The sequence below is a fragment of the Chionomys nivalis genome, chromosome X, assembly GCF_950005125.1.
Source record: "Chionomys nivalis chromosome X, mChiNiv1.1, whole genome shotgun sequence".
Taxonomy (NCBI): Eukaryota; Metazoa; Chordata; class Mammalia; order Rodentia; family Cricetidae; genus Chionomys; species Chionomys nivalis.
The window spans coordinates 5361364-5387396 of NC_080112.1; the positions used below are offsets into that span (position 1 = coordinate 5361364).

The following is a 26033-nucleotide window of genomic DNA, read 5'->3' on the forward strand; positions in this document are numbered from 1 at the left end:
ATAGTTCTTTTTGCTTTCCTTATCTGGTCTTGATTTAATTTTGATAAGTTATATTTATTGAGGAAGTTATCCATTTCCTTTAAGCTTTCTAATTTTTTAAAAAAAGCTTTCTAATTTTGTGGAGTACAAGTTTTCTAAATATGACCTGATGATTCTCTGTAGTTCCTCCATGTCTCTTGTTATGTCCCCCTTTTCATTTCTGATTTTGTTAATTTGGATATTCTCTGTCTTTCTTTTAGTTAGGTTGCATAAAGTCTTGTCTGTTTTGTTGATTTTTCTCAAAGAATCAACTTTTTGTCTCATTCATTCTTTCTTTTGTTTTCTTTATTTTGTTGATTTCAGCTCTCAATTTATTTCCTGCTGTCTAATTCTCCTGGGTGAGTTTGCTTTTTTTCTTCTAAAGTTTTCTAATGTTCTGTTAATTCACTTGTGTGGTATTTCCCCCAGATTCTTTATGTAGGCATTTAGCACTATGAACTTACCTTTTAACACTGCTTTCATTGTGTTCCATAAATTTGGGTATTTTATGTGGTAATTTTCATTCAATTTTAGGAAGTCTTTAATTTCTCCCTTTATTTCTTCCTTGACCAGTTGATGGACTCACGTGAGCATTGTTTAATATCCATGTGTTTGTGGGCTTTCTGGAATTAGTGTTGCTGTTGAATTCTAATTTTAAGCCATGGTGATCAGATAAAATACATGGGGTTATTGCAATTTTTTTTGTATTTGTTAAGATTTGTTACCTAGTATGTAGTCAATTTTTGAGATGGTTCCATGAGGTGCTGAGAAGGTATATTCTTTTATGTTTGAAAGGAATTTTCTATAGATGTCTATTAAGTCTATTTGATTCATAGCATCTGTTAGTTCCTTTATTTCTCTGTTAATTTTCTGTCTGGTTGACCAGTCCATTGGCGAGAGTGGAGTGTTGAAGTCTCCCACTATTAGTGTGTGAGGTTTAATGTGTGATTTAAGCTTTAGAAGTGTTTCTTTTATATATGAGGGTGCCCTTGTATTTGGGGCATAGATGTTCAGTATTGAGATTTTTCTCTTGATGGATTTTTCTTGTGACTAATATGAAATGTCCTTCTTTGTATCTTTTGATTGATTTTAATTTGAAGTCTATTTTGTCAGATATCAGGACAGCTACACTAGCTTGTTTCTTAGGTCTATTTGATTGGAAATTTTTCCCCAACCATTTATGCTTAGGCGATGTCTATTTTTGAGGTTGAGGTGTGTTTTTGTATGCAGAAGAAGAATGGATTCTCTTTTCATATCCAGTCTGTTAGCCTGTGCCTTTTTATAGGTGAGTTGAGTCCATTTATATTAAGGGATATTAATGACCAGTGATTGCTATCTTCTGTTATTTTAGTTTTCGTTGCTGGTGATGTTATTTTCTGTGTTGTTCCCTTCTTTGGGATTTTTGCTGTGAGATCATCTATTGTCTGTGTTTTTGGTGATGTAGCCAGCTTCCATGAGTTGGAGATTTCCTTCTACTACTTTGTGTTGTGCTAGGTTTGTGGCTAGGTATTGGTTAAATCTGGTTCTGTCATGGAATATGGTGATTGAAAGTTTTGTAGGGTATAGTAGTCTGGGCTGGCATCTCTGGTCTCTTAATGTCTATATAACACTTGACCAAGACCTTCTGTCTTTCATTGTTTCCATTGAGAAGTCAGGTGTAATTTTAATAGGTCTGCCTTTATATGTTACTTGGCCTCTTTCCTTTGCAGCTCTTAATATTCTTTCTTTATTCTGCATGTTTAGTGCTTTATTATTATTTTGTGGTTTTTCAGGACAGGGTTTATTTGTAACTTTGGAGCCTGTCCTTGAATTAGCTCTTGTAGATCAGGCTTGGCTTGAACTCACAGAGATCCGCCTGCCTCTGCCTCTGAGTACTAGGATTAAAGGTGTGTGCCACCACTGCCTGGCTTAGTGTTTTGATTATTATGTGGCAAGGGGACCTTTTTTTGATCTACTTTATTTGGTGTTCTGTAAGCTTCTTGTGTATTCATAGACATATCTTTCTTTAGGTTGGAAAAATTTTCTTCTATGATTTTTAAAATATATTTTCTGTGCTTTTGAGTTGGACTTCTTCTATACCAATTCTTCTTAGGTTTGGTATTTTCATTTTGTGTTAAGATTTTGATAGATTTAATGTTTTCTTTGACTGTTGAGTCTATTTTTTCTCTATTGTATCTTCAGTGATTGAGATTATTTCTTCCCCTTCTTGTATTTTTCTATTTATGCTTGCATTTATGATTCCTGATCATTTTCTCATGATTTCTGTTTCTATGATTCCCTTGGCTTGTGTTTTATTTATTGTTTCTATTTCAGTTTTCAAGTCTTGAATAGTTTCTTTCATATATTTGATTGCCCTTTTCTTGGCTTTCTTTAAGGAATTTGTTGATGTCTTCCAATTTTTTTGTTTGTTTTTCCTCCATTTCTTTGGGAGAATTTTTCATTTCCTCTTTAAGGGCCTCAAAAATTCTCCTAAATTTATTTTTTAAGTCATTTTCTTCTGCTTCATCTATATTTGGTTGTTCAAGTATTGCTGTTGTAGGGCCACTAGTTTTTTACTGGTGTTGTGTTGTTCTTTGTGTTGTTGTTTGTGTTCTTACCTTGTCTACCCAGCTTTTCCTCAGATTAGTGTAGTTGTGGCTGTCTGTAACTCTGGTGATTAGTCTTCCAGGTGCCAGTAGATCCAAGGCTCAGATGGTTGCTCCTCATTGTGCGGTCAGGACCATGGTTACAGTAACACTGGTCACTCCGTGGTCATTCAGGGGTCATTCAGGCCTGCTGTCAGGGAGATTTCTTGCTTGGGGCTCTTTCTGCTGAGGATGCTGTTTTGGACCTGCTCTGGTAGAGGTCCTGGCTCAAGCCTACTCCCTTGGAAGTCCCAGAGTGATGCCTGCACCAGAAGAGGTTCTGGCTCAGGCCTACTCCCCCAGAAGTCCCAGACTCATGCCTTAACTAGTTCTTATAACTTAAAATAACCCATATGTATGTTTATTTATTTATTTATTTATTTATTTATTTATTTTTATTTTTATTTTTATTCTTTTTTAATTAAAATTTCCACCTGCTCCCCATTTACCATTTCCCTCCCCTCCTCCCAAATATTGCCCCCTCCCCCCACTCCCCTCCCCGTATCCCCACTCCTCTTCTCCTCCCCCCACAGCATTCCCCCTCCCTCTCAATACTGAAGAGCAGTCCAAATTCCCTGCCCTGCGGGAAGACGAAGGTCTTCTATCTAGGTCCAGGAAGGTGAGCATCCAAACAGGCTAAGCTCCCACAAAGCCAGTTCATGTATTAGGATCGAAACCTAGTGCCATTGTCCTTGGCTTCTCATCAGCCTTCATTGTCCGCCATGCTCAGAGAGTCCAGTTTCAACCCATGCTTATTCAGTCCCAGACCAGCTGGCCTTGGTGGGCTCCCAATAAATCAGTTCCACTGTCACAGTGGTTGGGTGCACCCCTCGTGGTCCTGACTTCCTTGCTCATGTTTTCGCTCCTTCTGCTCCTCATTTGGACCTTAAGAGCTCAGACCGTTGCTCCAAATTGAGTCTCTGTATCTATCTCGATCCATCGCCAGATGAAGGTTCTAAGGTGATATGTAAGATATTCATCAGTATAGGATAGGGTCATTTCAGGTTCCCTCTCCTCAGTTGCCCAAGGTACCAGCTGGGGACATCTCCCTGGACACCTGCGAGCCCCTCTAGAGTCAAGTCTCTTGCCAACCCTAAGATGGCTCCCTTAGTTAGGATATATACTTCGCTGCTCCCGTATCCACGCTTCCTATATCCCAACCATCCCAATCCCCCAAGCCATCCTCCCCTTCTCACGTTTCTCATCCCTTTTCCCCTTTGCCCCATGCCACTTCACCCGCAAGTTCCCAGTTTTTGCCCGGCAATTTTGTCTACTTCCCCTATCCAGGCGGATGACTATACGATTTTCTTTGGGTTCACTTTCTTATTTAGCTTCTCTAGGATCACAAGTTATATGCTCAATGTCCTTTATTTATGGCTAGAAACCGATTATGAGTGAGTACATCCCATGTTCCTCTTTTTGGGTCTGGGATACCTCACTCAGGATAGTGTTTTCTATTTCCATCCATTTGCACGCAAAATTCGAGAAGTCATTGTTTTTTTACCGCTGAGTAGTACTCTAATATGTATATATTCCACACTTTCTTCATCCATTCCTCCATTGAAGGGCATCTAGGTTGTTTCCAGGTTCTGGCTATTACAAATAATGCTGCTATGAACATAGCTGAACAAATACTTTTGTCATATGATAGGGCATCTCTTGGGTATATTCCCAAGAGTGGTATTACTGGATCTTGGGTAGGTTGATCCCAAATTTCCTGAGAAATCGCCACACTGATTTCCAAAGTGGTTGCACAAGTTTGCATTCCCACCAGCAATGGATGAGTGTGCCCCTTTCTCCACAACCTCTCCAGCAAAGGCTATCATTGGTGTTTTTGATTTTAGCCATTCTGACAGGTGTAAGATGGTATCTCAAAGTTGCTTTAATTTGTATTTCCCTTATCACTAAGGAGGTTGAGCATGACCTTAAGTGTCTTTTGGCCATTTGAATTTCTTCTGTTGAGAATTCTCTGTGCAGTTCAGTGCCCCATTTTTTAATTGGGTTAATTAGCATTTTAAAGTCTAGTTTCTTGAGTTCTTTATATATTTTGGAGATCAGACCTTTGTCTGTTGCAAGGTTGGTGAAGATCTTCTCCCAGTCAGTGGGTTGCCTTTTTGTCTTAGTGACAGTGTCCTTTGCTTTACAGAAGCTACTCAGTTTCAGGAGGTCCCATTTATTCAATGTTGTCCTTAATGTCTGTGCTGCTGGGGATAAACGTAGGAAGTGATCTCCTGTACCCATATGTTGTAGAGTACTTCCCACTTTTTCTTCTATCAGATTCAGTGTGTTCAGACTAATGTTGAGGGCTTTAATCCATTTGGACTTGAGTTTTGTGCATGGCGATAGATATGGAGCTATTTTCATTCTTCTACAGGTTGCCAACCAGTTCTGCCAGCACCATTTGTTGAAGATGCACTCTTTTTTCCATTGAATACTTTTAGCTCCTTTATCAAAAATCAGGTGTTCATATGTTTGTGGGTTAAAATCAGGGTCTTCTACTCGGTTCCATTGATCGACTTCTCTGTTTTTCTGCCAATACCAAGCTATTTTCAATACTGAAGCTCTGTAATAGAGTTTGAAGTCAGGGATGGTAATGCCTCCAGACGATCCTTTATTATATAAGATTGTTTTGGCTATCCTGGGTTTTTTGTTTTTCCATATAAAGTTGATTATTGTCCTCTCAAGATCTGTGAAGAATTTTGATGGGATTTTAATGGGGATTGCATTGAATCTATAAATTGCCCTTGATAGAATTGCCATTTTTACTATGTTGATCCTCCCAATCCAAGAGCAAGGGAGATCCTTCCATTTTCTGGTATCCTCCTCAATTTCTTTCTTCATAGACTTAAAGTTCTTGTCAAATAGATCCTTCACTTCCTTGGTTAGCGTTACTCCAAGATATTTTATGCTATTTGTGGCTATCGTGAAGGGTGATGCTTCTCTGATTTCCCTCTCTGCTTCCTTATCCTTTGTGTATAGGAGGGCAACTGATTTTTTTGGAATTGATCTTGTATCCTGCAACGCTACTAAAGGTGTTTATCAGCTGAAGGAGTTCTTTGCTGGAGTTTTTGGGGTCGCTTATGTACACTATCATATCGTCTGCACATAATGAAAGTTTAACTTCTTCCTTTCCAATTTGAATCCCTTTGATCCCTTTATGTTGTCTTATTGCTATTGCTAGAATTTCAACCACTATGTTACAGAGGCATGGAGAGAGTGGACAGCCTTGTCGTGTTCCTGATTTTAGTGGAATAGCTTTGAGTTTCTCTCCATTTAATTTGATGTTAGCTGACGGCTTGCTATAAATAGCTTTTATTATACTTAGGTACGACCCTTGTATACCTAATCTCTCTAAGACCTTTATCATAAACGGATGTTGAATTTTGTCAAATGCTTTTTCAGCATCTAATGAAATGATCATATGGTTTTTTTCTTTCAGTTTATTTATATGATGGATTACATTGATAGATTTTCGTATGTTGAACCAGCCCTGCATCTCTGGGATGAAGCCTACTTGATCATAATGGATAATTTTTCTAATGTGTTCTTGGATTCGGTTTGCCAGTATTTTATTGAGTATTTTTGCGTCAATGTTCATGAGTGAGATTGGCCTGTAGTTCTCTTTCTTGGTTGTGTCTTTGTGTGGTTTTGGTATCAGAGTAACTGCAGCTTCATAAAAGGAATTTGACAATGACTTCTCTGTTTCTATATTGTGAAATACATTAAGGAGTATAGGTATTAGGTCTTCTTGGAAGTTCTGGTAGAATTCTGCATTGAAGCCGTCTGGACCTGGGCTTTTTTTAGTGGGGAGGTTTTTTTTATAAAAACTTCTAATTCTTCGCGACTAACAGGTCTATTTAGACTGTTCACCTGGTCCTGGTTTAACTTTGGTATATGGTACTTATCTAAAAAAGTGTCCATTTCTTTTACATTTTCCAATTTTGTGGCATACAGGTTTTTGTAGTAAGATCTAATGATTCTCTGAATTTCCTCTGTGTCTGTGGTTATGTCTCCCTTTTCGTTTCTGATTTTGTTAATTTGTGTATTCTCTCTCCGCCGTTTGATTAGTTTGGATAGGGGTTCATCAATCTTATTGATTTTCTCCAAGAACCAGCTTTTTGTTTCATTGATTCTTTGGATTGTTTTCTGTGTTTCTATTTTGTTGATTTCAGCCCTCAATTTGATTATTTCATGTCTTCTACTTCTCCTAGGTGAGTCTGCTTCTTTTTTTTCTAAAGCTTTCAGTTGGGCTATTAAGTCTCCAATGTGTGCTTTCTCTGTTTTCTTTAAGTGGGCACTTAATGCTATGAACTTTCCTCTTAGCACTGCTTTCATAGTGTCCCATAGGTTTGAGTATGTTGAGTCTTCATTTTCATTGAATTCAAGAAAGACTTTAATTTCTTTCTTTATTTCTTCCTTGATGCAGGTGTGGTTCAGTAGTTGACTGTCCAGTTTCAATGAGTTCATAGGCTTTCTGGGGATAGCATTGTTGTTGAATTCTAACTTTAATCCATGGTGATCTGATAAGACACAGGTGGTTACCGATATTTTTTTGTAACTGTGTAAGTTTGCTTTGTTACCGAGTATGTGGTCTATTTTTGAGAAGGTTCCATGAGCTGCAGAGAAGAAGGTATATTCTTTCCTATTTGAGTGGAATGTTCTATAGATGTCTGTTAAGTCCATTTGATTCATTACCTCCCTTAATCCTCTTATTTCTCTGTTAGGTTTCTGTCTGATTGACCTGTCCATTGGTGAGAGAGGAGTGTTGAAATCTCCTACTATTAGTGTGTGTGGTTTGATGACTGCCTTGAGTTTTAGTAATGTTTCTTTTACATAAGTGGGTGCTTTTATATTAGGGGCATATATATTCAGGATTGAGACTTCATCCTGGTGAATTGTTCCTGTTATGAGTAAAAAATGTCCCTCTCCATCTCTTTTGATTGATTTTAGTTTGAAGACAACTTTCTTAGAAATTAGTATGGCCACACCTGCTTGTTTCTTAGGTCCATTTGCTTGATAAACCTTTTCCCAGCCCTTTACTCTGAGTAGATGTCTGTCTTTGTGGTTGAGGTGTGTGTCTTGTAAGCAGCAGAATGTTGGATCCTGTTTTCGTATCCAATCTCTTAGCCTGTGCTTCTTTATAGGTGAGTTGAGTCCGTTGATATTAAGTGATATTAATGACCAGTGGTTGTTAACTCCGGTCATTTTTCCTTCCTTTCTTTCTTTCTTTCTTTTGGTAGTAGAGTTTGTGTGTTTCCCTTCTTCATGTTGTGCTGGTGAAGGGTCATTAGATGTCTGAGTTATTGAGGGCATTGTTGGACTCCTTGGTTTGTGATTTTCCTTCTATTACTTTCTGTAAGGCTGGATTTGTGGCTATGTATTGTTTAAATTTGTTTTTATCCTGGAAAATTTTGTTTTCTTCATTTATAGTGAAAGAAAGCTTGGCTGGGTATAGTAGTCTGGGCTTGCATCCATGGTCTCTTAGTTTCTGCAGAACATCTATCCAGGACCTTCCGGCTTTCATGGTTTCCATAGAGAAATCAGGTGTAGGTCTGATAGGTTTACCTTTATAGGTAACTTGACCTTTTTCCTTTGCAGCTCTTAATATTCTTTCTTTATTCTGTATGTTTTGTGTTTTGATTATTATATGACGAGGTGATTTTTTTTTTTTTGATCCAGTCGATTCGGTGTTCTGTATGCTTCTTGGACCTTCAAAGGAATATCTTTCTTAAGGTTGGGAAAGCTTTCTTCTATAATTTTATTAAATATATTTTCTGGACCATTGAGCTGTACTTTTTCTCCTTCTTCTATCCCTATTATTCTTAGGTTTGGTCTTTTTATTGTGTCCCAGATTTCCTGAATGTTTTGTGTTGAGAATTTGTTGGTTATGCTGTTTTCTTTGATCAAAGTGTTTATTTTCTCTATGGTATCTTCAGTGTCTGAGATTCTTTCTTCTATCTCTTGTAATCTGTTGGTAGTACTTGTCTCTGTAGTTCCTGTTCGTTTATCCAAATTTTCCATCTCCATCCTTCCCTCGGTTTGTGTTTTCTTTATTACTTCCACTTCATTCTTCAAGTCTTGAACCGTTTCCCTTACCTGTTTGATTACTTTTTCTTGTTTCTCTTGGTTTTCTTGGGTATCTTTGAGAGATTTATTCATTTCCTCTACCTTTTTGTTTGTAATCTCTAATTGATTATGGCAGTTTTTCACCTCCTGTTTAAGGTCCTCTATTATTTTCATATAATTCACTTTTGAGTCGAATTCTTCTAATTCTTCTGGATTAGGGTGTAGACTTCTTATTTCGGGATTCCTGCATTCTGGTGATGTCACGTTGCCTTTCAAGTTGTTGGGGGAATTCTTGCATTGGCGCCTGCCCATCTCTTCCTTCAAATGGAGCCAGGAGAGGCCTGGTGTCTTGGACCAGTCTTTGCTGTGACTAACTCTCTGGGTGTATCTCCGCAGTGTAGGGGCAGGAACCATCCCTTCCAGATGAACTCCTCAACACCAAAACAGGGATTCCTGGTATTCCAATGACCCGCGGAAAAAAGGGCGAATGCAGGGGTAGGGCGGGGTCGAGTAGAACACAGGCGACACTGCAGTACAAGCTGGAGGTGCCTGCGCTCCCTTTCCGGGGTTGTTGAGGCCTGCCCGCTAGTCAGGCACTCACTGCTCTGGCTGGGTAGCCTTAGTGTAGGGGGGGTTGTGCTCTCTACCGGGACAGTCCGCCCCAGGATAGCACACACTCACCCGTCCAGATGGAACTTCTCAGCACCTATACAGGGACTCCTGGTAGGCCAATGAGCCAGGGACCAAGGGAAGTAGGAGGCAGGCAGAGCAGGTCCCGGAGAGCACAGCTGACCCTGCAGCCCCAGCAGCAGGGGCCCGCGTTCCCTGACAGGGACCTTGAGTCCTGCCCTCTAGTCAGGCCCTCACTGCTCTGGGTTGGTAGCCTTAGTGAAAGGGCAGGAAGCTGTTCCACAGCAAAGGACCTTGCAGACAAGGCAGGCTTGGGGGTGGGGGTGGGGGCGCGTGTGTAGGAAAGAAAGCCCTGCAGCAGGAGCTGGGGGATGGCCGTTTGTGCTCTCTACCGGGACAGTCCGCCCCAGGATAGCACACACTCACCCGTCCAGATGGAACTTCTCAGCACCTACACAGGGACTCCTGGTAGGCCAATGAGCCAGGGACTAAGGGAAGTAGGAGGCAGACAGAGCGGGTCCAGGAGAGCACAGCAGACCCTGCAGCCCCAGCAGCAGGGGCCCGCATTCCCTGGCAGGTACCTTGAGGCCTGCCCTCTAGTCAGGCCCTCACTGCTCTGGGTTGGTAGCCTTAGTGAAAGGGCAGGAAGCTGTTCCACAGCAGAGGACCTTGCAGACAAGGCAGGCTTGGGGGTGGGGGTGAGGGCGCGTGTGTAGGAAAGAAAGCCCTGCCAACCCATATGTTTATTAATCTATATTCTACATGTGAATTTTTCCTCTGTCCCATTCTGTCCAATTTGTTCATGTTTCTCTCGTGTCTAGATTCATTTCTCCTTTGTCTCTCTGGAAGTCCTGCCTATACCTCCTGCCTAGCTATTGGCCATTCAGCTTGTTATTAACCAATTATAGCAAATACATGTTCACACAATGTACAAACATTCCACAACAGAAGAAAGTCAGTGAAGATCCAGAAACTGAGATATGTAGAGTCTTTGAACATCTGTATATTTATTTATGAATTATATTTTCTTATTTTTGTTAAATAAGGTCTCTTTTTGTAGCTGAGACTTGATGTGGAATTCCCCTTTTATGCTATGAATATGTTTTACTGCAATTGATTAATAAAGAATCTGCTTTATTTAACAGAGTAAAACCAGTTGGAAAATCCTAACAGAGATGTAGAAATAAAGTAGGCATAGTCAGAGAGATGCCATGTAGCCACCAAAGGAGATAGATGCCAGCTGAAACCTTACTGTTAAACCATGAGCCTCAAGGTAAAATACAAAATAATAGAAATGGGTTAATGTAAGAGTTCACTAATAAGAAGCCTAAGCTAATAAGTCAAGCAGTGTTGCAATTAATACAGTTTCTCTATGATTATGTTTGGTCTGGGCAGCCGGGAAACAAACAAACAGTCTCCATTTACAGAGAGTGGCATCAAAATTGCAGTTGGCCTTTACCTTAAATACCTTAAATACTTCTACTTCTGTTTCCCAAGTCAGTATGATTATAGGCATAGGTGATGCTTATGAGCTTCATCATTTATACTCATTTTGTATGCTAGCCAAGTTTTATGTCATTTTGGCCACCTACCTAAGAAAAGCAACTTAAAATAAGATGACTAACTTTGGCTCATGGTTTGAGAGATTTCAGTCCATGATCACCTGACTCCATTGTTTCTGGACCTGTGATAGAAGGGTCTAATAATTAAAGATGCTCCATGATAGTTAGAAAGAGAGGGATGGAGGGAGGCTCACAAACAGACAGACAGATGCACACACACACACACACACACACACACAAAGAGAGAGAAAACCAGGTTTTGACATCTAATTCTGATTCTTGTAACTGGGTCTCCCAGTTAGTTTCTACTACCTTGGATACTGAACTCTGAATATGAGCTTCTGCTACATATTAAGATCCAAATCTTCAGAATAAGTAAATATTTCATGATGTTCTCTCAGTACCTCCTATAAAGTTGAACATGCAATGATAGGCAGCTAGTTTCTTTACCACATACTTTATAATCCTCACAGAAAAGCAAATAACAACCACTTCAGAAGCTAAATTAAAGAATTTGCATAAGCCACTTATAATAGTGAATAGCTATTTATAAAATCAGTTTCCTAATAAACAATTGGAGGACACTAAAGGTAAAGAACTTATCCAAAGTCATTAGGACAGGTAATAGAGTTGATATTCCAGTGGATTTGATGAAGCTCAGAGGCCATGGCTTCCCGACGGTACTATGCTAGAGGGAAGTGAGCATACCTGTGTGGAATAAAGAAACCCTTTAAAGGTTATTCAGACAAACACACTAAACTCTTTACGTATCTTAATTATTCTCTAACTAATATGATATATACTTAAATCCAATAGAAATGATTACGTGTAAGTTTTAGAGAAAAGATTGGTACAAGCAGGATGGAGAAAAAGAAATGGAGAAGTGACAAGGCACAAATCTTTATCATGTTGTCATGTTTTTCAAATTAAACATTCCAAATTCTTCCATTAAAGTGCTTTGGCGTTTCTATCTGGGTAGTTGCCACTACTTGGAAAATGTACAAAGATTTTTGTTCATCATGAAGGAATTTTTTTCATTCCCACTTATAGTAATTGCCAAGAATGAGATCTGTTACATTTATTCCAAGGAATAATCGCCTGTCTTTGCTTAATGCCTCACAACAGAATTCAGGACCACTTTAGATGCTGAAGAAGCTGCAGCTTTATGTGTGGGTCAGTGGTTCTCCTATGTGGGTCTTAAAAGGTGTGCTTGGGTTTCCTTTTAGAACATAATAATGCTTAGAATTAATTATGTTCATGGAGAATCCAGGGCATCTCAGCCACCATAGGAGCCTTTTTGCTGTTGCGAGGAGCAACGGAGAGGAGCTGTGTCCCGCCACCCGGCTAGTTTTACCCGAAATGTGCCACTCTGTAGTAATACGAGCGGCAGGGGTGCGTCCCGCCACTGGGAGCAGTGGTGGGCTGCGTTGGCTAGCTTATGCCCCGAAATAATTACACGGAAACTGTATTCTTTTAAACACTGCCTGGCCCAATTAGCTCCAGCCTCTTATTGGCTAGCTCTTACATATTGATCTAACCCATTTCTAATATTCTATGCAGCACCACAAGGTGGCTTACCAGGAAAGATTTTTTTTTACTGAAAAAAAAAATTTCTTTCTCCTCCCAGCCTCCCATTTCCCTCCCCTTCCTCCCCTCCTCTCCCCCTCCCTCCACTCCTCTCCCCCTCCCTCCACTCCTTTCCCCCTCCCTCTCCAGTCCAAAGAGCAGTCAGGGTTCCCTGCACTGTGGAAAGTTCAAGGTCCACCCCCTCCATCTAGGTCTAGGAAGGTGAGCATCCAAACTGACTAGGCTCCCACAAAGCCAGAACATGAAGTAGGATCAAAACCCACTGCCATTGTCCTTGGCTTCTCTTCAGCCCTCATTGTCTGCCATGTTCAGAGAGTCCAGTTTTATCTCATGCTTTTTCAGTTTCAGTCCAGCTGGCCTTGGTGATCTCCCAATAGTTCAGTCCCTCTGTCTCAGTGGGTGGGTGCACCCCTCGCAGTCCTGACTTCCTTGCTCATGTTCTCCCTCCTTCTGCTCCTCATTGGGACCTTGGGAGCTCATTCCAGTGCTCCAATGTGGGTCTCTGTCTCTATCTTCATCCATCACCAGATGAAGGTTCTATGGTAATATGCAAGTTATTCATCAGTATGGCTGTAGGATAGGGCCATTTCAGGTTCCCTATCCTCAACTGCCCAAGGAACTAACTGGGGACATCCCCCTGGGCACCTGGGAGCCCCTCTAGGTTCAAGTCTCTTGCCGACCCTAAGATGACTCCCTTAATTAAGATATATGCTTCCCTGCTCCCATATCCATCCTTCCTTTATCCCTACCATCCCAATTCCCCAAGTTCCCCCCATACTCCCCTCTCACTTTTCTCTCCCCATCTCCCCTTACCCCTATCCTACCCCACCTTCAAGATCCTAATTTTTTGCCCGGCAATCTTGTCTACTTCCCATATCCAGGAGGATAACTATATATTTTTCTTTGGGTTCACATTCTTATTTAGCTTCTTCTTCTTCTTCTTCTTCTTCTTCTTCTTCTTCTTCTTCTTCTTCTTCTTCTTCTTCTTCTTCTTCTTCTTCTTCTTCTTGTTCTTCTTCTTCTTCTTCTTCTTATTTTTCGAGGCAGGGTTTCTCTGTGGCTTTGGAGCCTGTCCTGGAACTAGCTCTTGTAGACCAGGCTGGTCTCGAACTCACAGAGATTCACCTGCCTCTGCCTCCTTATTTAGCTTCTTTAAGATCACAAATTATAGACTCAATGTCCTTTATTTATGGTTAGAAACCAATTATGAGTGAGACATCCCATGTTCATCTTTTTGGGTCTGGGACACCTCACTCAGGATAATGTTTTCTATTTCCATCCATTTGCATGCAAAATTCAAGAAGTCATTGTTTTTTACTGCTGAGTAGTACTCTAATGTGTATATATTCCACACTTTCTTCATCCATTCTTCCATTGAAGGGCATCTAGGTTGTTTCCAAGTTCTGGCTATTACAAATAATGCTGCAATGAACATAGCTGAACAAATGCTTTTGTCATATGATAGGGCATCTCTTGGGTATATTCCCAAGAGTGGTATTGCTGGGTCCTGATAGAAGAGAAAGTGGGAAGTACCGTACAACATATGGGCACAGGAGATCACTTCCTATGTATAACCCCAGCAACACAGACATTAAGGGCAACATTGAGTAAATGGGACCTACTGAAACTGAGAAGCTTCTGTAAAGCAAAGGACGCTGTCACTAAGACAAAAAGGCAACCCACTGACTGGGAGAAGATCTTCACCAACCCCGCAACAGACAAAGGTCTGATCTCCAAAATATATAAAGAACTCAAGAAACTAGAGTTTAAAATGCTAATTAACCCAATTAAAAAATGGGGCACTGAACTGAACAGAGAATTCTCAACAGAAGAAGTTCAAATGGCCAAAAGACACTTAAGGTCATGCTCAACCTCTTTATCGATCATGGAAATGCAAATCAAAACAACTTTGAGATATCATCTTACACTTGTCATAATGGCTAAAATCAAAAACACCAATGATAGCCTTTGCTGGAGAGGATGTGGAGTAAGGGGTACCCTCATCCATTGCTGGTGGGAATGCAAACTTGTGCAACCACTTTGGAAATCAGTGTGGCAGTTTCTCAGGAAATTTGGGATCAACCTACCCCAGGAACCAGGAAAGATCTTAACCTGCGTCTGACTGGAGTGGGAGAATCATGACGACTGCCTGACTCGGCTTCTTTCTCCCAGCATTCTGTTCTGTTTTCTCCGCCTACCTAATTTTCTGTCAGGGCCAAGGCAGTTTCTTTATTAATTAACCAATGAAAGCAACACATAGAAAGCAACACCTACATCATTTTGCTTTTTGAAATTAGATTTACTTTTATAAAAATTGCTTTCTTGTAAAGAATTTACAAGTTAAAAACATGAAATAAGATATACATAACAACTCAGGCAAACACTTGTGGAGACCCAAAGCTTCCATGTTTCGATGGACTCCTCCTGTACAGTTAAAATAATCATCCAGAAGTTGTGGAGCTTTAATTATCAATTGTATTCCATGTCCTTATCCACCACAGAAATTGAAAAATCCACAGCTAAGTTAAAACTAGGAAAATATTAAGCCTTTATTCTCTTTCAAGACTTGGGTGTCCTCTTCCTGCATTCTATCCTTCTCTGTCCCCTAATATTATCCTTTTCTTCTTTTCCGTTCTGCATGTTATGCTGCACTCACTTGTGGATTTGTGAGCTTCAGCCACTGGAGCTGTCTGTAGAGAGGTGCACCTCTCTTGCTTTTAATATGTAAAACCAAATCACACAGCATATTAGTGGCAGAACTGGGCCATGAACCCAGTCTTCTAGTTTCTGTGGGGAAAACTGAACTTCACCTAACCTTCCTGAGGAATACTGATGGATGTGATTAGTCAAATGTGCTAGGTAAACTGTCAGTTGGAACCAAACGAGGAATTATAAAGAACAAATGTCAGAGTAAGCTTGACGATTAGGTAAAATGACTCCAGAGCAACTACTGTCAAGATAACGACTGATGTGAGGTGAATATTTGTTGCTTCTTGATGAAAAAATGATATAGAGCAGCCACAGCTTTAACTAATGTAAGAAAGTGCAGATCCACTGGAGCTTTGTAGAGGCTAGCTAACTGTGTGTATTCAGAACATTTACCTGATCTGTGCTATAGTCTGCTAATCCTACACTTAGGACTTGGCATGTTCTTGTAGAGGTTGATTTTTTCATTGCTCTCACAATACTTTCAAGCCAGCTTATTACGCTATATTAAACTTATTACCTGTTTGCAGTTAAGTACCTAGGAATTTCTCAAGTAATGAAGGATTGAATATTCTGTTTGGAAGAAAACTAAGTGAAATACATTGTACACTAATGTCTGATGGAGGAAGGTCATTGGTTAAAAAATAAAGAAACTGCTTGGCCCTCATAGGTTAGAACATAGGTGGGTGGAGTAAACAGAACAGAATGCTGGGAGGAAGAGGAAGTGAGCTTAGACTTGACAGCTCTGCTCTCTGGAGCAGAGGCCATGCTCCCCTCTCCGGAGCAGATGCCATGAAGCTCCGACCCAGGATGGACGTAGGCTAGAATCTTCCCGGTAAGCACACCTTAGGGTGCTACACACATGAACAGAAATGGGCCAAGAAATGTTTAAAAGAATACAGTTTGTGTGCTGTTATTTTGGGGCATAAGCTAGCCAGGTGGCCCAGGAGCTGGGGCAGCAGGAACGCAGCCCTCAGCTCCCAACAAATGTCCCTGCATTCCATTTTACATGAACTGGTAATGATATTATTATTTTATTTGAGTGTCTAGAATTCTCTGAAGTTAACCTATCCCCCAAATGTATTCATGCTGTGACAAATAACACATAGTCATCAATGAGCCAATGAATGTTGTGTTTGATTGAAATGCCCCATATATATATTAGCTTCTTTCTAATCAACGGAGATAGAAATATGATTTTACCTGAAATTCATCTTGGTAGACTTAATTAAGTCAAAATCTTGTAATGGGTAGATTATCCTGTATTATCTGGGTGGGCACCAATTGTAGGCATATTTGCCTAAAGAAAAGGAAGGGAAGAGAGAGGGAGGGGAAGTGAAGATGAATAGAAATGGCTGAAGATAAGTTGGTTTTGAGGAGAGGCATAATCTAGCCAAAAGCCAAGGAATGTTGATATTGATCAGATACTTTAGAAGCAAACATTTGAGTGCTGTCTTACCTTCACCTTCATTTTAGAAAAGTCAAACTGATTTTTGGTTCCTGGTATCCAGAACAACAAGAACAGAAATCCCCCCTCAATTTTCTATAGTACTTTCATTTATTTTATTAATAAAAAGTGATCGGGAGTCAGCTATTAGGGTAAAACTTGATAGGTCCACTGGACAAATGGAGAGAACAATCAGTGGCCTCTATTTTCCATGCGTCTCCACTTAATTCCTTTGTACACTTGTGTTTCTCTGTGTGCCTGTCTATCATTCCTGAGTCAGCCAGAAAACTCTATGGTCCACTGCTGCCAGCTGAATGTGGAGCCAGCCCCCAAACCAAGGCCTGATTAGACAAGGGAAGTTAGAGTCAAGGATTTCTTTCTGAATGAGATGCCTTCTTTGAGTTCCATCTACCCTGTTATTTGGTGATTTTGTTTAGATTGACTTCATATATGTATATATTTTAGGAATCTATTGTATTAGCTCTTATTGGCTCTTAATTTTAGCAGTTCCTCCCTGTATTTCCACCTTTGACCACCTTTTCTCTCCCCTTCCCTGTTTGATCCTCTGTTCCACTCCCCCCATCCATAACTATATAGTCTAGTTCTTCCTGGAGACATCCATCCCTGCCCCCTCCTCCCTTATTCTATACCTAACCACTGTGGGATTATGAATTGTAGCCTGCTTATCAAAGCCTTACCTGTTAACATCCACACATAAGCAAATAGATACTATATTTTGTCTTTATGGTTCTGGGTTACCTCACTAAGAATGACTTTTTTTCTATCTCCATCTATTTACCTGCAAATTTATTTTTTAAACAGCTGAGTAATACTTCATTGTATAAGTGCATCGCATTTTCTTTTTCAATTTCTTGAGTTTAAGCTACTGAGTTTTTGATAATGAACAATCAGAAGAAACTGACATATTTGACAGAAATTAACTAGTAAAAAGCAGAGAAAAGGGGAGCTCAGGTTCAATATGTATTGAGTTAAGAGTAAAATGGATGAATAGAAGGGATTTCATTGTAGTTAAGGTGGAGCTGGACTGAGCTATTGGGAGATAGTTATGGTTTAAACTTTCTACTAGAACCAAGGAATAGAACACCAAATTTGCTCAGAAATTCAGGCATATGAAATTTGGAGATTTATAAACATTCAGATCATAGCACAAGTGCTAGACAGGATATAGAGAAATCCAAACCTTCATGCATTGCTGTCAGGAATGTAAATTAGTATAGCCATTGTGAATGCAAGTTTGGAAGCTCCTTGAAATATTGCAGCTGGAATGGCTATGTTACCAAGTAAATACAGCCCTAGATAGCCACTCAAGAGAATTCAAACTATGTCTGCATAAAGACTTGTAGACAAATGTTCATAGAATTAATATTCTTAATAGTCAAAAGATAAAAATAACCCCCAAACACACCAATTAAAATGGATAAAGTAGATGTGGTCCCTGCATGTAATGGGACATGATTCATTCATAAAAAGCAATGATATGATCCATGCTAATATATGTATGACTCATAAAATCATTATGGTATAAGAAGGCAGTCAGAAGAGAACATATATCATTCCATCCACATGAAAGTCCGGAATTGGGGAACCTGTATAGAGAAAAGTATATTTGTGTTGATTAGAATTGGGAGGAGGGCATAGAAGTGAGTAGAGGGGTGATAGTAAAAGGGTATAACTTCCTAAAGTGATTCAAATGTCCTAAAATTGGGAAGGCAGTTGAATATATTTGTGAATGTCCAAACACACTGAATTGTCTACTTTAATTGGATGAATTTATGGTGTATTGTGGTAATTTATGTTTTAGTAAAGCTATCATAAAATCCAAATGAAAACACATTCAGAAATAGTAAATCCTTTTGTTTTATTGATTAATTTTATTATGCCATGCCTGTACTCTGCCAGTTCTTTTAGATTGATAGACTCGACTGTTTTCAATGGGAAAAGAAAAAATTTTCCATTAAGAAATAGGCTACTATTATCAAAAATGAAAATAGAATGCTTAAACCTCTGTGGTCAATTTTATAATGTTGCTTGCAATATAATCTAGCATATTGCCATGCACTAGCATGTCCTCTATTCCCCCACCACTTGAGTTTTATTTCTACTTTCTTGCTGCACCACCTTTTCCACTATTAGTCTTATCTTTACTTCACTGCAGTTTGCTCTACTGCCCTTTGTGACTTAAATGTTTATTCTGGAGTAGGGTAGGGTGGGGTAGGGCTTATCTAACTTCTCATTCAATTCTTGGATCAAAGGTTATCTCTGAGATTTGTCTTCTTTTACTACTCTAGCCTCAATCATTTCCATTAGTGTTGATTTTTTTTTGCCAACATTATCTTTTGACAATATTTCTATAATATTTATGAGTTTTCAGCCTCCTACATGATACAGTGGAAACCCATGGGATCAGGAACATATTTGAAATTCTCAACAGACAAATTCCAATATCTAGCATAGTGATAAACAAAGGGTAGAACCTCAGGAAGTGTTTGTTAAGTGAATAAATAATTTTAAATTCCAAATTCACTTGAAATAACCTTTCTATAGTGTATCCTTTATTTTATTTTATTTTGTGTGTGTGTGTGTGTGGTGCATGCAGGCCTGTATGTGGAAGTCAGAGTTGAAATAAATTTGCTGCAAGCTCCCTGGCAGTTTGCTGTGATAAGCAGCCAGTCCCAAGCAGGCTGCGAGTGCCCAGCAGCTTGCTGCAGAAAGCAGCCAGTCCCAACTAGGGAAGGTGTACGAGACCTTGCGGCAGGTCTCCAGGTCTCCATGTGATGGCAGCCTGTGGGTAAGAGAGACAGAAACATGGATAGGCACATCACGCAAAGTAAGGTTGAATATTTATTCAGGGAGTTATGGAGGGAGAAGGGAGAAGGGGAAATGAACAGAGAGAGAGCAAGAGAGAGAGACAGAGAAAAGGGAGAGAGAAGAGATAGACAGAAGGGGAAAGGGAGAAGTGGGGAGAGAGGCAGAAGCTGCCTCTCTGGGAGGAAGATGGAAAAGAGAGCAAGCTCAGGCAAGCTGAAGATCAGCCTGCCTCAGTGGATGGGGAGAGGAGGGAGTAGGTGTGGCTTGTCTCTTAAAGAGACAGAAGAATCTTTATATTCCCATCTCTTTTATAATAAAAAGACAGGAGGTTAGGCACCACAGGTTAAAGGAATTGGGGCAGCAGATTCTCAAGACTTCTTCCTGCTTATTTATGGGCGTTGTCTCTGGAGGGAACCTGAGAAGGCTGGGTCCTGGCTACATCATGGCATAGCTGGTCTCTTTGCTCCTGTCTGGTGTTTGTGGTATGGAAATGTCTGGTATTTCTTACACCTGTTTAAGGTATTGGCAGAACAAAGAACAAAGTTAAATTAAGGAAAAAAATTAGGACCAGGGAATTGAGGGGGATGTATCTGACCTGTTTAAGGTGGATCCTTCAATTTGGCTCCCTGGAACTCACAAGAATTCTTTGGGTTTGTGAAAACAGAAGTTTTAGACACATACATTGTATAATGACTGTGACATATTTTTGTACAATGAAAAGTATTTTTGAGACTATGGAAGGCAGCATGCAAGAGAAATTTGATAACCTGTATTTGTCCTCACACCTTTATAACTTGCAGGTCCTGTATTTGTATTTTACTGAAATTTGTGTGGTGAGGTTCTCCTTTTAAACTGACAAAAACTCGCAGCTGTCAAACTGCATCAGAGATCTTTGAGAAGGACAAAATTTTACTTGAGTTACTGATTAAAAAAAATGACAGAGAATTTACTTGGTTGGCACCCAGAGCTACTCTTCAGGGTCCTCCATAGGTGCTGAAGGTCGCATTTGCCTTTTGCTGTTTAGCACAGAGCCTGCCAGGCTCCAGAAGATCCTATGGGCTAAGAAATTTGTAGGGAGACAAGCCTAGCTTGACCTAAGTAGCTAGGCTGTTGATTCCAGTGATTCTGTTCACGTCTAGAGATCTTTAGTTTAGATGAAAGTCAGTTTGGCCCAATGGTCAACACTTGGCAGTTGAAGCAAATTGCAGATGGATATTGTTGTGTGCCCATTTGTCTTCTGTGGAGGAAATAGAGTGCTGCTGCTAGGAGCCAACCTGTCTTGTTTTGTTTTGAAAAGTTTTTTAATAATTAAATATTTAAATGCCATATTTCTTAGATCTCTGAGCAGCTGAGGGCCATTTATCAGATATAACTACAGTATAGAATCTTCCTGGAGAGCTGGGTCTGAGCTTGACTGTACTGGTTCTTAACAGGTATGCTTTACACTCATAAAAAAACAGAAAGAAGAAAAAACTGCTTGCAATATAAGGTTAATGGCAGAACTGACAATAGTAGAGAACAGCTTAATATATTTTAAATGAGGGTTGAATTAAATATAAAGTATTTTTGTAAGAGACTTAAAAGTATATACCAGTTTAAAACGTGAGACTTATTGTTTTTGTAGTCTGAAATGACATGCAATGAACAATTATAACATTAAGCATAGGTACATTAAGTTACATGGATGAACACATACACGCACACACACAGAGTGAACAGGAATTGGGCAAAGTAGATGCTCTTGGTGGGCCATACCAAAGGCATGCCACTGTGCAAAACACATGCAACAGAGTCAACAAGAGGAATTTAGTGAAAAAAAAACATAAGTAAACAAGGCAGGGCATACTTCAGTAAAGATGGCGGAACTTGGTCACCTGACCTGACTCTCAGTTAAGATGGCAGTAAGGTCACCTATGTAACAAAGTTAACACTGGGGAACCAGACAGGGAATACCTCAGTAAAGATGGCGGAACTTGGTCACCTGACCTGGTTCTCAGCCAAGATGGTGGTGAAGTCACCTGTCCCCAGTCAAAATGGCAGCAGCCACTTGTTATATGGAAAAGCCACTCAGTTAAGATGTCAGTGAAGTCACTTGACCTCAGTTAAGATGGTGGTAAGGTCACATGACCTCAGTCAAAATGGCAGCAGTCACATGTTTCATGAAAAAGCCATAATTTTTGAGCTGCAGGGATTTTTAAGCTTAATTAGAGAGACCTAGAGGTGTGATCTGCCCTGTTGCTGAGCTGCCATGCCACAAGCCGCAGTGGGGAGCAAAAGCTGGAACAGAAAAAACTGCACCATGCCACAGCTGGAATTGAAAAAGACCAGGGGACTGACATGGATAGCTTGGTACCCACAGCTGAAATTGTAAAAACCCACAAAACACCCCTATAGGCGGGGTGCAAATTGGCGCGAACACCACAGGGACCCATGGCAGGGCATCCCCTGACCCCAGTTGGGGTGCTATGGCCTGGCTGGATCTGGTTGGGGTGATAAGCCAGAGAGGTCAGAGGCTACTCCGAGCAGCCTTTTATGGTGAGGGAAAAAAGGGAAAAGAAATGGAAAAAAGAGAAAGAATCTGAGGGACCCTGGGCTATGCAGTGCTAGCGTGGGCTGACTGACCCCGGGTCAGTACAAACACAATTTTAGCTGAGGGAAGCAACCATAGCAGAATGGGGAAAACTCACCAATGGAAGTCGGTGGTGGGAGTAGAAAAAAAACCTTGTTCAGGATCCCGACCCATGGAAAATAACTGGGCAGGGGAGCCCCTCGAGTCTTGGCACCAATGTAATAGATTTGCTGCGGGTCCCTGGCATCTTGCAGCAGTAAGCAGCCAGTCCCAAGCAGGCTGCGAGTCCCCAGCAGCTTGCTGCGGAAAGCAACGAGTCCCAAGTAGGTACAGTGCATGAGACCTTGCAGAAGGTCTCTAGGTCTCCATGTGATGGTGGTGGGCGGGCGAGAGAGACAGATACATGGATAGGAATGCCATGCAGAGTGAGGTTGCTATTTATTCAGGGGGTTATGGAGGGGGAAAGGAGAAGAGGAGAAGAGGAGAGAGAGAGAGAGAGAGAGAGAGAGAGAGAGAGAGAGAGAGAGAGAGAGAAGAAAGAGAGAAGAGAGAGACAGAAGCCGGGGAAAGGGAGAAGTGGGGAGAGAAGCAGAAGCTGCCTCTCTGAGAGGAAGATGGAAAAGAGAGTGAGCTCAGGCTGGAAGCTTAAGATCCCCCTGCCTCAGTGGATGGGGAGGGGAGGGAGTGGGCGTGACCTGTCCCTTAAAGAGACAGAACAATCATTACAAGAGCAACCTTAGGTGTCTGTTATCTTCTACCTTGTTTGAAACAGGCTGTTTTCTTTGGTGTTCACTGCTGCATGTGCCAGGTCAGCTAGTCCATAAACTCCTGTCTCTGCCTCATGGCTTCCTGTAAGACCACTAGGATTATAGACTGTGTTACCATGTGTGGCTTTTGCATGACTTCTGGGGATTTGAACTCAGTTCTTCAGGCTTCTTGCACAACATCCATTTCTCCCACTGCGACAACTCTTCATATCTAATATATATGTATGTGTGTGTATGCTCTTGAAAGTGCCTGTCCACAACACTGCACAATTAATCAATTCTGTTTCTTATCCTTCCAAACTCTTTCCAGTTTGTGTCTGTTTATAGCATATTACTTGGTACTTGCATGCCCAAAACTTGATGATAATCCTGCTCCTAGAGGCATCTGTTTCCTTTTTTCTTGTAGCTTCTACTGTAGCAGAATTCTAATGTTCATGGCAATCTTTGAGATATTTATTTAGTCATTGCTGAGGGCTCCAGCCAACGTCAGAACAAAAAGGTATGTGACAAATGACAGAGTGCTACTACTGAGCTGGCCCTGACTGAGCTCTGGGCCAGCTCTTGGTGCTGAGTCAATGACTGTCCTATGTCCCAACTGTATCAAGTGAATTGCTTCTCATAAGTAACCACATTCATGAAAAGTCTGGAGCTGAATGCTTCCCTGCATTGCCCTAGCTCTCTACTCATTGCCTATTCATACATGAATATACTCTTGTTGGCTCTGCTCAAACCTGGCAGTTCTTATAAAGGTGGGAAGGGGATAGGCCCTCTGGGATGGCAAGGACTTCTGCCTATCTATACTATTAGGGAGCAGCTACAAAGCAGTAATCTCCATGGTCATTAGCTATCCAATTGGGAATTATCTTTGAATTCAAACAGTGAGGAGAGCTCTGAACCAGGAAGTGCTTGACTCAGGACAAGTTCCCTACTCTCCAAGCCAAAAGGCCTGGGAGTCCTGTCTGTAGATAGCTCTGTTAAATCATAGACATGTAGATAAACTGATAGAATACAGATTAAAATACCAGTGAGTATTAGAAGACAAGAAGGAGGGATAGCTAATAGCTTAGCTTTAGATCACAAATGAAGTAATTGCCTCTGAGGTTGTTTCTATCCTGCACTCTATTGGAAATGTTTTAATTGGTCTTTCTGTTTGTTCAAGGTACCAAGACTTCCCATTTCTGTTTTCTGGGTTAGAAAATATACCTTAGAAGTGCAAGGCTTTAGCTTGAAGAAGAGACAGGAATATCTTAAGTCCCTTTTAGACAACACAATAGATACATGGAAAACTTGCTTCCAATGTATTCTGAAGTTTCTTGCTAGGAATACATACACAATTATAGCGAATCCTGGGTTCAAAGACGGCATATAGAATATTGTTTTTTGTTCTTTGTAGGGAGTATGGATGGAATTTAGATGCCTGGGTTAAGCCAGGTCTAGTGGTATAAGCCTATAATCTCAGTTACTTGGTAGGTTCCAGGTTTATCTGGGTTCAAGGTCATTCTAAGAAATTTAGTGAGAAACTATCTCAAAATTCTAAAAGTTAATAAAAATGGGATGGTGGCGATATGATTTGTCAGGTAAAGACACTTGTTGCCAAGTCTAACAACCCGAGTTTGAGCCCTTGAATTCACATGGTGGAAAGAGAGAACCAATTAGTACAAGTTGTCCTCTGATCTCCACCTATGTGCACCCCCCACACACAAATAACTAAAGAAATGGAATAGATTTTTAAAAACTAGAAAAAAGAGCAAATAGTTTTGTAGCACGAATCTAATAGCTCTTAATAATAAAAATCTGGAGTCAGATACCGGGATAAATGCTGAATAATCAGAGAAGCCAAAGAGCCAGTCACTGGAGAGATTTTTTTTAAACCTCTAATGAATCCTCAGACCTAAGGGGAGCAAGATACTGTCTACATGAATCCTCAGACTGAATCTTGCCTTCCTGTCTTCTCCTATCTTATATTCCTCTGCCCAGCAATATCACTTCCCGTCTGCACCTCCCTGGTCCTGGGATTAAAGGTTTAGGTCACCACCACTTGGCTTTGTTTCTCCTTTAGACTGATTCAATCTCATCTGCCTCTGTCTCCCAAGTTCTAGTGGTGTGTGCCACCACTGCATGGCCTCTATGGCTAACTGATGTGGCCAGTTCTGCACTGTGATCTTCAGGCAAGCTTTATTTGTTAAAACACAAACAAAATATCACCACACAATTTCAAACCCCAAAGGAAACAATAAAGATTAAGTATAAATTAATAAGAATAGAGACCAACAATGTACAACAAATCCAACTATCAATAAATCTAACAGTCTTTTCAAGATCAATGCTACTGGAAAACTTTTGGGTATGGGGCCAAGAATATAAAAGTAACAAAAGTTACAAAAACATTAAAAATATTAAAGAAACGTGGTAAAACTCCAATGACTAAAATAAGGAGTAGAAGATGTTAAACTTGACCCCTCAAAAAGCATACAAAGCATGCAAAAACATTATACTCACTCCAGTTTTTGGTGCTGTGTGACTGAATATGGGGTTATCGGAAGACTTTTGGCAACCATGAAGGGTTTCTGAATATACAACAATAAAAATGAATTCTAATCCATATGCCAATAGATATGCTAAGGTGGAAGAAGGGGCTCTGCTCCTAGACAGAGAACTATAGGCACCTAACGATTGCTGAGAAAGGGAGACTTAGTCTCTACCAGGAATGAACCTCCTAATTGCTTACTCAGTACCAAGTTCCTGAAATACTATATGTTGACTGAGTTTTCTGTCCTGCCCAGTTCCCGCTGTCATTAAGTCCCCCCCAAAATCACACAGAGGTCTGTTAATGATACACTGATTGACCCATTAGCTCAGGCTTCTTATTAACTCTTATAACTTTTATTAACCCATTATTCATGTTAGCCACATGGCTCAGTACCTTTTTCAGCAGCGTAGTCACATCTTGCTTCTTCTGTGTCTGGGCAGGACTGTAGAGGGAGCTTCCCTCTTCCCAGAATTCTCCTGTTCTCATTGACCCGTCTCTACTTCCTGTCTGGTTGTCCCGCCTATACTTCCTGTCTGGCTACTGGCCAATCAGCCTTTGTTTAAAACATAATTTACAGAATATAGACAATTATCCCACACCAAATATACATATGAGAAATAGACAGACTTGAGAGGGAGTGGAAGGGGTTGAATGGAGGAAAGGGAAGGAAAGAAATGATGTAATTATATTTTAAGTAA

At 40.5% G+C, this 26033-nt stretch overlaps 1 protein-coding gene across 2 annotated transcripts in view; it reads left to right on the plus strand.

The window, feature by feature from the left end:
* The window catches only part of Ids (iduronate 2-sulfatase), a 204976-nt gene that overhangs the window by 108695 nt on the left and 70248 nt on the right, over window positions 1-26033 (plus strand). The gene's annotated exons all lie outside the window — the stretch shown is intronic.